Below are 10,874 nucleotides of genomic sequence, written 5' to 3'. Positions count from 1 at the left end.
CTGAAATCTTTTTTATTTTTTAAATTTATTACTATCACTATTATTATTACTTTTTATGGCTGCACTTTCAGCATATGGAAGTTCCCAGGCTAGGGTCAAATTGGAGCTGCAGCTGCCGGCCTACCCCACAGCCACAGCAACATGGGATCCCAGCTGCATCTTTGACCTACACTGCAGCTCACAGCAACACCAGATCCTTAACCCACTAAGCGAGGCCAGGGATCGAACCTGTATCCTCATGGATACTAGTCGGGTTTGCTACCGCTGAGCCACAATGGGAACTCCCTGGGCTGAAATCTTGGGTCTGCTGTGTGTTATTGGCAAGTCACAGAACCTCTCTAAATATGTTTCTTTACCTTTGAAAAAGTCAAGAATAATCAATACATGGTAAGCTTTTAAATGAGTATTTCTATTTATAGAGGAAACTAGGTACGGAGAAATCCCCTGACCGGCTGGAGACTTTCTAAGTAAATCTAGTTTGCAGATTTTCCCTTTAGCCAAAGCCAGGCCCTAAGCCCCATGGCAAGTGATTAAATGGATGGAACTACCTGGGACAAATCTCTTCTCATTAGCAGAAATATCTTCCCACTAGAAATGTGCACTCACAATGGAAAACAGGATCCTGAAGGCTCAAAAGAGAGAGGCCACTAATGAATGGTACCTTTCCTGTCACCACTGGATGCCACTGAGGCAGGGTCAGACCATTTCACCGCAATCCACTTAATATTCATGAACTGAGCTCTTTGCTTTTGCTTTGAAGCTTGGATGTGTCAGCTCCGATTGTAAGGTTACTGATGAACAAAGCGGCGGGGGAGAAAAGCACTCTGTAGTTTTCAGACAAAACAGTGCTGTCCACGGCTGTGGCCTCCGCTCACCTGGAATCTAATTGTGTTAAAAAGCCACGACCCTACATTGCCACTTCTGGCTCAGAAAGCTGGCCTTTCCTCTGTTGCTGCTTTTGAACCGTAAGCCTGGAAACTCCCTATCAGGGAGTCAAAGACGAAGTCACTTAAGAATAGTCTTTCCATCACCGACTGCTCTCCGAGTGACTGCGTGAGGCTGTCTCCCCCTGCCCAGATCCCTCTTTTCCCACCGCTGCCATTGAGGACGGGGCTCCTCGGGGCAGACCCACCTCAGCCACTCTCAGATCCTAGGTCCTTCAGTGTCACCCCCTGAGTGTGTCCACAAGGACTTGCCCTTGATTTAGCCTCTCCCGCTCCAGCCCTTTCTCTGTTTCCATGGCAACCCTGCTCCCTCCAGCCGCAGCATCTTTAGCAGGAGCTGTTACCCGGCCCTGGAACACTCTCAGCCCGTCCTAGCTTCGTTCCTGTGCTTCCTGCAGAGCACAGCTCAGCGCTTGCTTCCTGGAGAATCGACTCTAAGACCCAGACCCCTAACTCTCCCTAAAACAGGCCTGTACAGCCAGGGGACACCACCTCTTCACGGCACTGCTCATGGCTGTCATCCAGTTAAAGTCAGAGTCCCCCATATTATGTAAGAAATCTTTCTTCTTCTCTCCCTTCATTTTCCTCTCCTTTCCCAGGGACTATAGGACGCCCAGGGCCTAGCACATCGCAGGTCCTCAGTAAATTATTTTATACGGAATGGATGAAATACAGAGGAGGAGACGGCCCAACAACTTGACTTTTTTGGCCTTGGCAACCTGGACGTCTGCCCTTACAGGTGAGGCAAAGCGAGGAATCCCCTGTTCGAGAGTCTAGAATCCCCAAGAAGCTCACAAAGGATGATGTCATCTTTTCCCAAAAGCAGGTCAAGGCTTCCTTTTCTATCATTTTGCTTCTCATTCTTAAAGTCACATATGCTAATTGAAGGACTTTGGGGATATACACGATAAGCGACCCCTGCAGGCGGAGGGGGAGGGAAACTGGAGACAGAGGAAAAATCATCATCACCCACAGTCTCAAAACCCAGAGATAAACACTGCTGACATTTTGTGAAATATCCTTTTAGTAAACACACACACACACACACACGCACACGCACACGCACACGATCACACTGGATGAACTGCACTTGCTGTAATGTACTACACTAGTTACGCTGGTCATTTACAATTCTTCCATGACACAAGTTTTACTAAGAGTTGACTATTCCAGGAGTTCCTGTCGCGGCTCAGCGAAAACGAATCTGACTAGTATCCATGAGGATTCAGGTTCGATCCCTGGCCTTGCTTTGTGGGTCGGGGATCCGGTGTTGCCATGAGCTGTGTGTGTAGGTCACAGATGCAGCCTGGATCCTGAGTTGCTGTGGCTGTGGTGTAGACCGGCAGCTATAGCTCCAATTTGATCCTTAGCCTGGGAACTTCCATATGCCAAGGGTGGGACCCTAAAAAGCCAGAAAAAAAAAAAAAAAGAGTAGACTATTTTACTGTATGCATTGACTATGATTTAATTAGTCAGTTTATACTTGAGACATTTAGGCTATTGTTACTAACAAAAGAATAGGAGATAATACTACAGGGCTCATCCTTCTTGCTATATTTTTGTGCAGCCATGATTATTTCTTCAGGGTAAATTCCTAAAAGTGAAATGCTTGGTGAAAAGAATGCCCAGGCGTTTGATACATGCTCCCATATTGTGTTTCTGATACAATAGCAACTAGATATTATTATCTAAAAATTGTTTTTGTCAATTTAGTAGATAAATATTGGTTTCTCCTTATATGTATTTATATTTCTTTCGGCACTAATACAGTCGAATATTTTTCAAATTATTCTTATTAGTCATTTGTATTTTGTCCTTGGTAAATGCCCATGCATGGCTACTGCCTATTTTTCTATAATGATGTCAAGTTTGAAGAGAAACTGAAAGTAAGAAACAACTGAATTTAGACTTTCACGAAAATCTGATCCACAAACATTTACCGGTTCCTCCTTGTCTGGTGCTTTTAATCTCTGGAATGAGCTGTGTATGAGCTGGTGCAGCTGAAGACGTCCCTGCCCTGAGGTTTGTTTGTGACTTCCGATTACTCAGAGGATGATACCAACTGTTAACACAATAGACAGTGCTTGTAATATAGAAACACAAAAGAAATGAATTCTTGATATAAGACATTGTATTAGCTTGGATCATTTCTTTATATCTGTGGATAATTAATTTAGAAGTGGTGTGGACAAAGAGAATCCTTCAGCCACAGTTGCTCTGTGCTTGACAATGACCATGTGATTGAAGACTTGCTACATTGTTGCTACTGCCCACTTGGAGCACATGGTTTTCTTGGAGAAGAGCAGCTGGAATTGTGTAACAAAGTCCTTGTACTCTGAACAAATAGGAAATACTCTTGCTCAACCTCTCCTAAGCACCCCCCAGGAAAGGAAGCTTTGCAAGGGGTGGGTGGAGTTGGATTGACTTTTCTGGCTCTGTCACTGACCACTGCGTGACCTTGGTAAGTCCCAGTCTGTCATCTATAAGAGGAAGCTTGCTAAACGCGTATTTCAGGTTTGAAAACAAACCTAGACTGAGTATGTATGGAAAGTGCTTTTTATATATTTGGCACCAAAAACCCGGTCATTCTTTTTAGGGAAGAACTCTCACTCTGTAAATTAGGGGCTAGGTCTTATATGGGAAGGAACATAGTACTTTTGTGAAAGGATGCTTGCGAAGAAAAATATCAATAAAACACTAGTTCCCAACAGTGAGATTCAGAAGATTTGTTGGCAAACAAGTAGAAACTGCCTTTTTAAGCTGAAGGGGAATAATTTCCTCCCCATTCACTTGTAGAATAAAGCCCTCTGATTTTTGGAAAGAATGACTGGATCAGAACTATAGTCATGATTTTTTTTTCTTTTTTCTTTTTTTTTTTTTTTGGTCTTTCTGTCTTTTTAGGGCCATACCCGCAGCACATGAAGGTTCCCAGGCTAGGGGTCCAATCGGAGCTGTAGCCGCCAGCCTACCACCAGGGCCACGGCAACGCAGGATCCGAGCCGTGTCTGCGTGACCTACACCACAGCTCACGACAACGCTGGATCCTTAACCCACTTAACCCACCTGACTCCTTACGGATGCCAGTCAGGTTCGTTAACACTGAGCCATGACGGGAACCCCTATATTCATGGTTTTTTCCCAGGCTCCTTGGTTGCTGTCTTTTGACCAGGAAGAGGAGTACATGCTGTAGAAAACAGCAAACCAGCCAGTTTTGCTGATAAGCGAGCAGTTCTCCGTGTCCGCTGTCATTGCTTTGACCTCCTAGCTGCTTTATGATTGGCTCCATTAACTACTCCTTATCAGAAAGCAGATAGGCCTTGCAATCTGGTGCCTGCAGCAGAACGAACTTGCTCCTGGCCCCTGGCAGACAGCCTCTCCCAAAGACCATCAATGTGTTTTAAAGAAATTAGGAAAGACATGGAGTTTCCGTTGTGGCTCAGTGGTTAATGCACCTGATTAGTATCCATGAGGACAAAGATTTGATCTGTGGCCTCACTCAGTGGGTTAAGGATCCGGCGTTGCCGTGAGCTGTGGTGTAGGTTGCAGACACGGCTCAGATCCTGCACTGCTGTGGCTGTGGCATAGGCCAGCAGCTGTAGCTCCAATTGGACCCCTAGCCTGGGAACCTCCATATGCTGTGGGTGTGGCCCTAAAAAGACAAAAGCCAAAAACAAAAAAGGAATATTCAACTTTATTAACGGTCCCTTCTTCAGGAAAAAATGTTGAGTGAATGATCCACTGCAGCTCAGCTGGGTCATATCACAATTTGGCTTTCGGCTTTTGTAAGTGCGGGCCGAGAGTAATCCATACTACAAGCCTGGAGGAGCTCTGTCTCTAAGATGTGCCTCTTCTAGGGTTTTGATTGAATTTCAAGAGTCTCTCCTTTCTGGCTGGTCCAACTCTCATGTCTCCCAAGGCTGTGAGATCTCCAGAGGCTCTACCAGTTCTCAAGCTATCCTTAGTTATTTGTCAGGCTTCACAGACTGCGTTTAACTTACTATTTGGCCCAAAGGTGAAGCGATCCCCATGAAAACCCCGTTATCTTAACATCCCCCAAGACCAATCTCCCTTTCCTCATGCTGGTGAGACTGCTGCTCTGTTTTAGGTGCTGCCTTCCTCCGTTGTGGTTGAGAAAGTACCTGCCTGTCTAAAAGCCAAGGCGGTGTGACTCTCGCTTTCCTTATTTTCAGCATCTAGCCCCATGCTGCCTCTTGTCCAATTCCTGAAAAGAACTACTTCACATTTTTCATCTGGTTTGATGGTTGTTTGGAGTGATGGGTATGTTGGAAGCTCTCTCCTCTATCATGGTGAAAAGCCTGTAGGAACTTTATAATATTGATTTATTTGAATCTGAGGGAGGCTGATTCCCAAATTGATGCATTCCCCCCTCTACCAGTAGTTTTAGGATGGTAGACTTCATGGCTCAATAAAAATTTTAAAATGTTGGGCCAAACGTACAGGTAGCATCATACTCAGTGGTGGAAAGACTGAAAGCTTTTCCCTAGGATCAGCAACAATTCAGGATTTCCACTTTTACCACTTCTATTCAACAGAGCCCTGGAAGTTCTAGCCAGAGTAATTAGGCAAAAAAAAAAAAGTAATGAAAAGTCATTCAAATTGGAAAGAAAGGAGTAAAATTATCTCTGTTCACAGAGGAAAGTCTTCTTTGCATAAAACTGTAAAGACTGCACACACACACCTGTTAGAGCTAATAAATTAATTCAGCAAAGGTACAGATCAACACACAAAAATCAGGTGCATTTCTATATATTAGCCATGAGTGATCTGAAAAAGAAATTTAAAAATCAATTACATTGACACTAGAATCAAAAATAACAAAAAATTATGAATCCTTTTAACCAAGGAAATAAAAGACGTGCTAAAAACTACATAACGTCTTCCAAAAACGAGTAGAGACATACATAATTGGGAAGACATCCCATATCAATGGATTAGAAGATTTAACATTGTTAAGATGTCAAAACCACCCCACGTGACCGACAAATTCAATACCACGCCTGTCAAAATCCCAACGACATATTTTTCAGAAGTAGAAAACCCATTCTAAAAAATTTATATGGAATACCAAGGGATCCCAAAGGACCAAGACAATCTTGAAAAAGAACAAAGTTAAAGGACTCGCGCTTTCTGATTTCAAAACTTCAAAGCTACAATAACCGGAACGATGTGGTACGAGCACGAAGATAGACATGTAAACCAATGGTATAAAAGAGAGAGCCAAGAAATAAAGCCTCACATCTACGGGGAGTTTCAGCAGCGGTGTCAAGATCACTCAGTGGGAAATGAGACATTTTTCAACCTAGGGCACTAGGAAAGCTAGATAACTCACATGCGAAGGAAGGAAGCTGGACTCTTACTTTACACCAGGAATAAAAACGAACTCAAAATGGGTCGAAGACTTAAATATGAGATAAAACTATAAAATACTTTAGGAGAAGACACAAGGAGAAGTCTTCATGACACTGGGTCTGGGCAAAGATTCCTGAGATACGACACCAAAAGCACAGCCTAGTAAAGAAAAGTCAGACAAAGAGACGTCAGCAAAATTAAAAACGTTTGTTCATCGAAGGACAGCATCTCAGAGTGAAAAGACAACACACAGAATGGGAGAAGATAGTTGCAAATCATATATCTGAGAAGGGATTAGTATCCAAATTATCTGGAGTTCCTGTTGTGGCCCAGCAGAAAGGAATCCGACTAGCATCCATGAGGATGCAGGTTCGATCCCTGGCCTCGCTCAGTGGGTCAGGGATCCGGTGTTGCCACGAGCTGTGGTATAATTTGCAGAGGTAGCTTGAATCTGGCACGGCTGTGGCAGGCAGCTATAGCTTCGATTCAGTCCCTAGCCTGGGAACTTCCATATGCTGCTTGTGCAGTCCTAAAAAAAGCAAAAAAGCAAAAAAAAAAAAAGTAAAGAACTCCTGCGACTCAGCAAGAAAACAATCCAATTTGAAAATAGGCAAAGAACTTGAATAGGCAGTTCTCAAAAGGAGATCTACACTGCGTGAAAAATGCTCAATGCCATTAGTCATTAGGGTAATTTAGATCAAAACTGCAATGAGATACCACTTCACACACACAGGATGGCTATTATACATAATACATGGATCAATATTACATATCTAATAATATAAGAAAAATAGCAAGTGTCGGTGAAGAAGTAGAGAAATTCCAACGCTTGTGCATGTTTGGCAGGGATGTAAAACAGGGCAGCCACCACAGTCAACAGCTTGCAGTTCTTCAAAAAGTTAAACATAGAGTTACCGTGTAATCCAGCAGTTTGGCCCATAGGTATGCACCCCAGTGGGTTGATACTGGTACGTCAAAGTTCATAGCAGCCTTCCTCACAACAGCCAAAAGGTGAAAACAACTGAAATGTCCATTAACAGAGAAGTTGCTAAATAAACTGTGGCACAAACATACAAGAGAATATTATACAGCCTTAAAAAAGACATGAAATTCTGATACATGCTACAATAGAGATGAACCATGAAAACACTATGCAAAGTGAAATAAGCCAGACCCCAAAGGACAAATGTGTCGTGTCACTTACCTGAAGCTCTTAGAGCAAGCAGATTCATAGAGACAGGAAGGAGAACGGTGGCTACAAGCAGCTTGGAGGAGAGCAAAGGGGGAAGCACCACTTAGTGGTTATAGAATATGTGTTTGGGGTGACGGAAAAATTCTGGAAGTGGTGGTCATGATTATACAACAGTGTGAATGTGCTTAATGCCATTTAACTGCACTCTTAAAGATGTTAAAACTATAAGGAGAGATGAGTTGCTGTTTCTTTTGCAATAAATGGAGATTCTAAACTACCATTAGCTATTGCTACTGTTGTTTTTGGTTTTCTTTTTTTGGCTTTTTAGGGCCTCACCCGAACATATGGAGGCTCCCAGGCTGGGGTTGAATGAGAGCTGCAGCTGCTGGCCTACACCACAGCCACAGCAACGTGGGATCCGAGCCACGTCTGCGACCTACACCAGTTCACGGCCATGCTGTATCCTTAACCCACTGAGCGAGGCTAGGGATTGAACCTGCGTCCTCAGGGCTACTAGTTGATATTGTTTCTACTGTACCACAAGGGGAACCCCCTACAATTGTTTTCAAAGAAAGAATATTTTAACACCAAAAGGGAGGAAGAAAAGACACATTCTCAGATTCAAGAGCATTCTTCACAGTCAAGACAGTTGGCAATCTTATACCGACATTTTTCACATTTACTTCTCTGATTTTGCTTGGCCCTGGGGAGAATGCTTCTCATAACTCTTCGTGTCAGGACCCCTGCTCCTCACCTTAGAAAGGAATTTGGAGCTGAGCTGATGACTGGAGGACCGTCTGATAGGAGCAGAGAGCCATGAGCGATCCTAAATAGCACGATTCAAATTCTTTACATTATCCCTGGAATATACAGGATCAATTTTGTGCTGACAATTTTATACGTAATTATCCCAACGGCCCAATAACCTAGGATAGGCAGTGGAGGAAGGACTATTCTAGAAAAGTATTTCTGTAACATTGTGTCTTTGACAATAACCACAGTAGTACTTGCACATCTTAAAAATAAAATGTAAAGATAACGTTCAACTAGCTGGTACCAGGAGAGAGTGTCACTCTCATTTTTAATATCATTTCCTCAAACCATAAAAAACATCGACGGGGTCTTTAGTCGGCTTCCTGTTAGAGTATCACCATTTTTGTGTTTCTTTAATTTTCACACTTTCCATAATGAGAGGAACTTGTAAAATGATCAACTTTTTTGCTTTTTGGGAAGAAGGGTTTGTTTGTTTTTTTTTTTTTTTTTTGGCAGCTGAAGTGATTTGTCTTTGGAAGATTAATATAAGATGTTAAAAGTGGCCTGTCAGGACATAGTTAAAGAAATCAACTGTCTAGGCTAAAATGTAAATTGTGTCAATGCATAAATAGTTCCTCCTTTACTCAACAGAGAGATAGGCCATCTCTCCTGGGCATCCCCCAGGGGTTGAATTTTCCCCAAGGATGGAGCTTCACACTGCTGGAGAAAATGGAAAACACATACGTGGAGGAAATACTTGCATTTTATTAGCTTAACCTCCAGGGTGACACGGGGAGGAAGGTGGAGCAAACCCCCTCTGGGAGGCAGATTCGGGGGCCACCAAGCCTGGGATGCCTTTGGCTTTTACAGCCTCGCCTTTCCTCCCTGGAGCTGGGAAGCCTCTTCATCTGGCATATTTTTGTTTAGAAGGTCAGTTGCAAAGAGGAGGAAAAGCTGAAATAAACTGCTTTCTACGACTTTTTTTTTTTTTTTGCAAGTGCTTTCACATCCAAGACTGAGGATTCCACTGACTCCAAACTGGGAACAGATTTTGAAATGTCAGGGACAGCTGCAGAGTGAGTCTCTCAAAGTCCCAGGGCTCAAAATACTTGTCAGGCTGGGAGAACAAGGACAAAGAAGCTGTCCTCCAGCTGTTCAAATAGAAATAGGCTTCCAGAAGATTCCCCTTAAACGGGGCCCATCCTGCCCCCAGCCCCAGCCCCAGCCCTCTGAAGCAGGCTTCGAAGAGCAAGTTAGAAGGCATCCTTGACCTCTGCCTTTGCCCCAGGGCAGTGTGTGTTCTGGCACCAGAGTCTTGATGTCACCAAGCCCCGCCCTCCTTACCTGTGTCACGGTGTGGGGGAGGGGGGAGATGGCTTCTGCTATCTCAGGGTAGTTTGGGGTTTAAAGGAAGGTGTGCAAAAGCTTCTGTTGCCTTCTAGGCATTCAATAAATGTTCAAACAAACACACCAACCCAAAGCCCGTCTTTTTCCATCATGTCTCAGCCTGGCTGTTCTCCCTCCGCCTCCCCAACCCTAGCTGGGTGCCCTCGCCCTTGAGCTGGTGGAACCGCCTTGGTCTGGTCTCCCAGCCTGGGGTCGCTCCTTCCAGCTGCTGCTCCTGTGCTGGGGACCTGAACTCCAAGGCTCATGTGTCTCCCCACGCACCCACCCTGTGCCCATCCCTTTAGGACCCGGCCCAGACCCTTGGTGGGGTCTTCTTGGCTTTGAGGGTTGATTACCCCCTGAAGCAGCTCCACCCTTTCTCTTCTGACTTTATCATTCGACCTTCTCTCTCCCACCGTGCGATCTGCCCGTGTCTTCAAAGCAGGTCATGTGAGTTCCAACCTCCATCCCTTGTCCGCACCATCCTTCTCCAGCTTCCTCCCCTTTGTTCTGCTCCTTTGAGCTGCTTTTCCATGCACTTGTCCCAACCATCCTGGCCCTGGGGGTGTCTCTCCTCTGACTCGGTCCTCTGTTGCCTGACCACCCCACCCCACTGGCACTCCTCAAAGGATGAGCTCTGTCTCACACGGATTCCGTGCCCTCTGTGTAATGGATAATTGTTGGGCAGTATTTGCTCATGACATGACTCTTCATTTACTCTTTTTTTTTGCTTTTTACGGAAGTTATCTGACTAGGGGTGGAAATTAGTGCTGCGGCTGCTGGAATCAGTGTTGCTATGCCACAGCAAAGCCAGATCCCACTGAGTGAGGCCAGGGATCAAACCCACATCCTCATGGATACAAGTTGGCTACAGGGCTATAGAGTGTGTAAGCTATATAACTGGGCCCTAAGAGGGTGGGGGCAAACCTGAATGACAGGTATTCTAAAACAGAAGACACACATTCTTTTTTTTCTTTTTTTCTTTTTAGGGCTGCCCGTGGCATACGGAAGGTCCCAGGGTCAAATTGGAGCTGCATCTGCTAGTTTATGCTACAGCCATAGCAATGCCTGATTTGAGCCACACCTGCGACCTACACCACAGCTCATGGCAATGCTGGATTCTTAACCTATGGAGCAGGGCCAAGGATCAAACCCACGTCTTCATGGATACTAGTCGCATTCGTTACCACTGAGCCACCATGAGAAGTTTCTCCGACGATAGAAATGCC

Source organism: Phacochoerus africanus, chromosome 9 (assembly GCF_016906955.1).
Source record: "Phacochoerus africanus isolate WHEZ1 chromosome 9, ROS_Pafr_v1, whole genome shotgun sequence".
Classification (NCBI taxonomy): domain Eukaryota; kingdom Metazoa; phylum Chordata; class Mammalia; order Artiodactyla; family Suidae; genus Phacochoerus; species Phacochoerus africanus.
Note: the sequence above shows the minus strand (reverse complement) of the source record.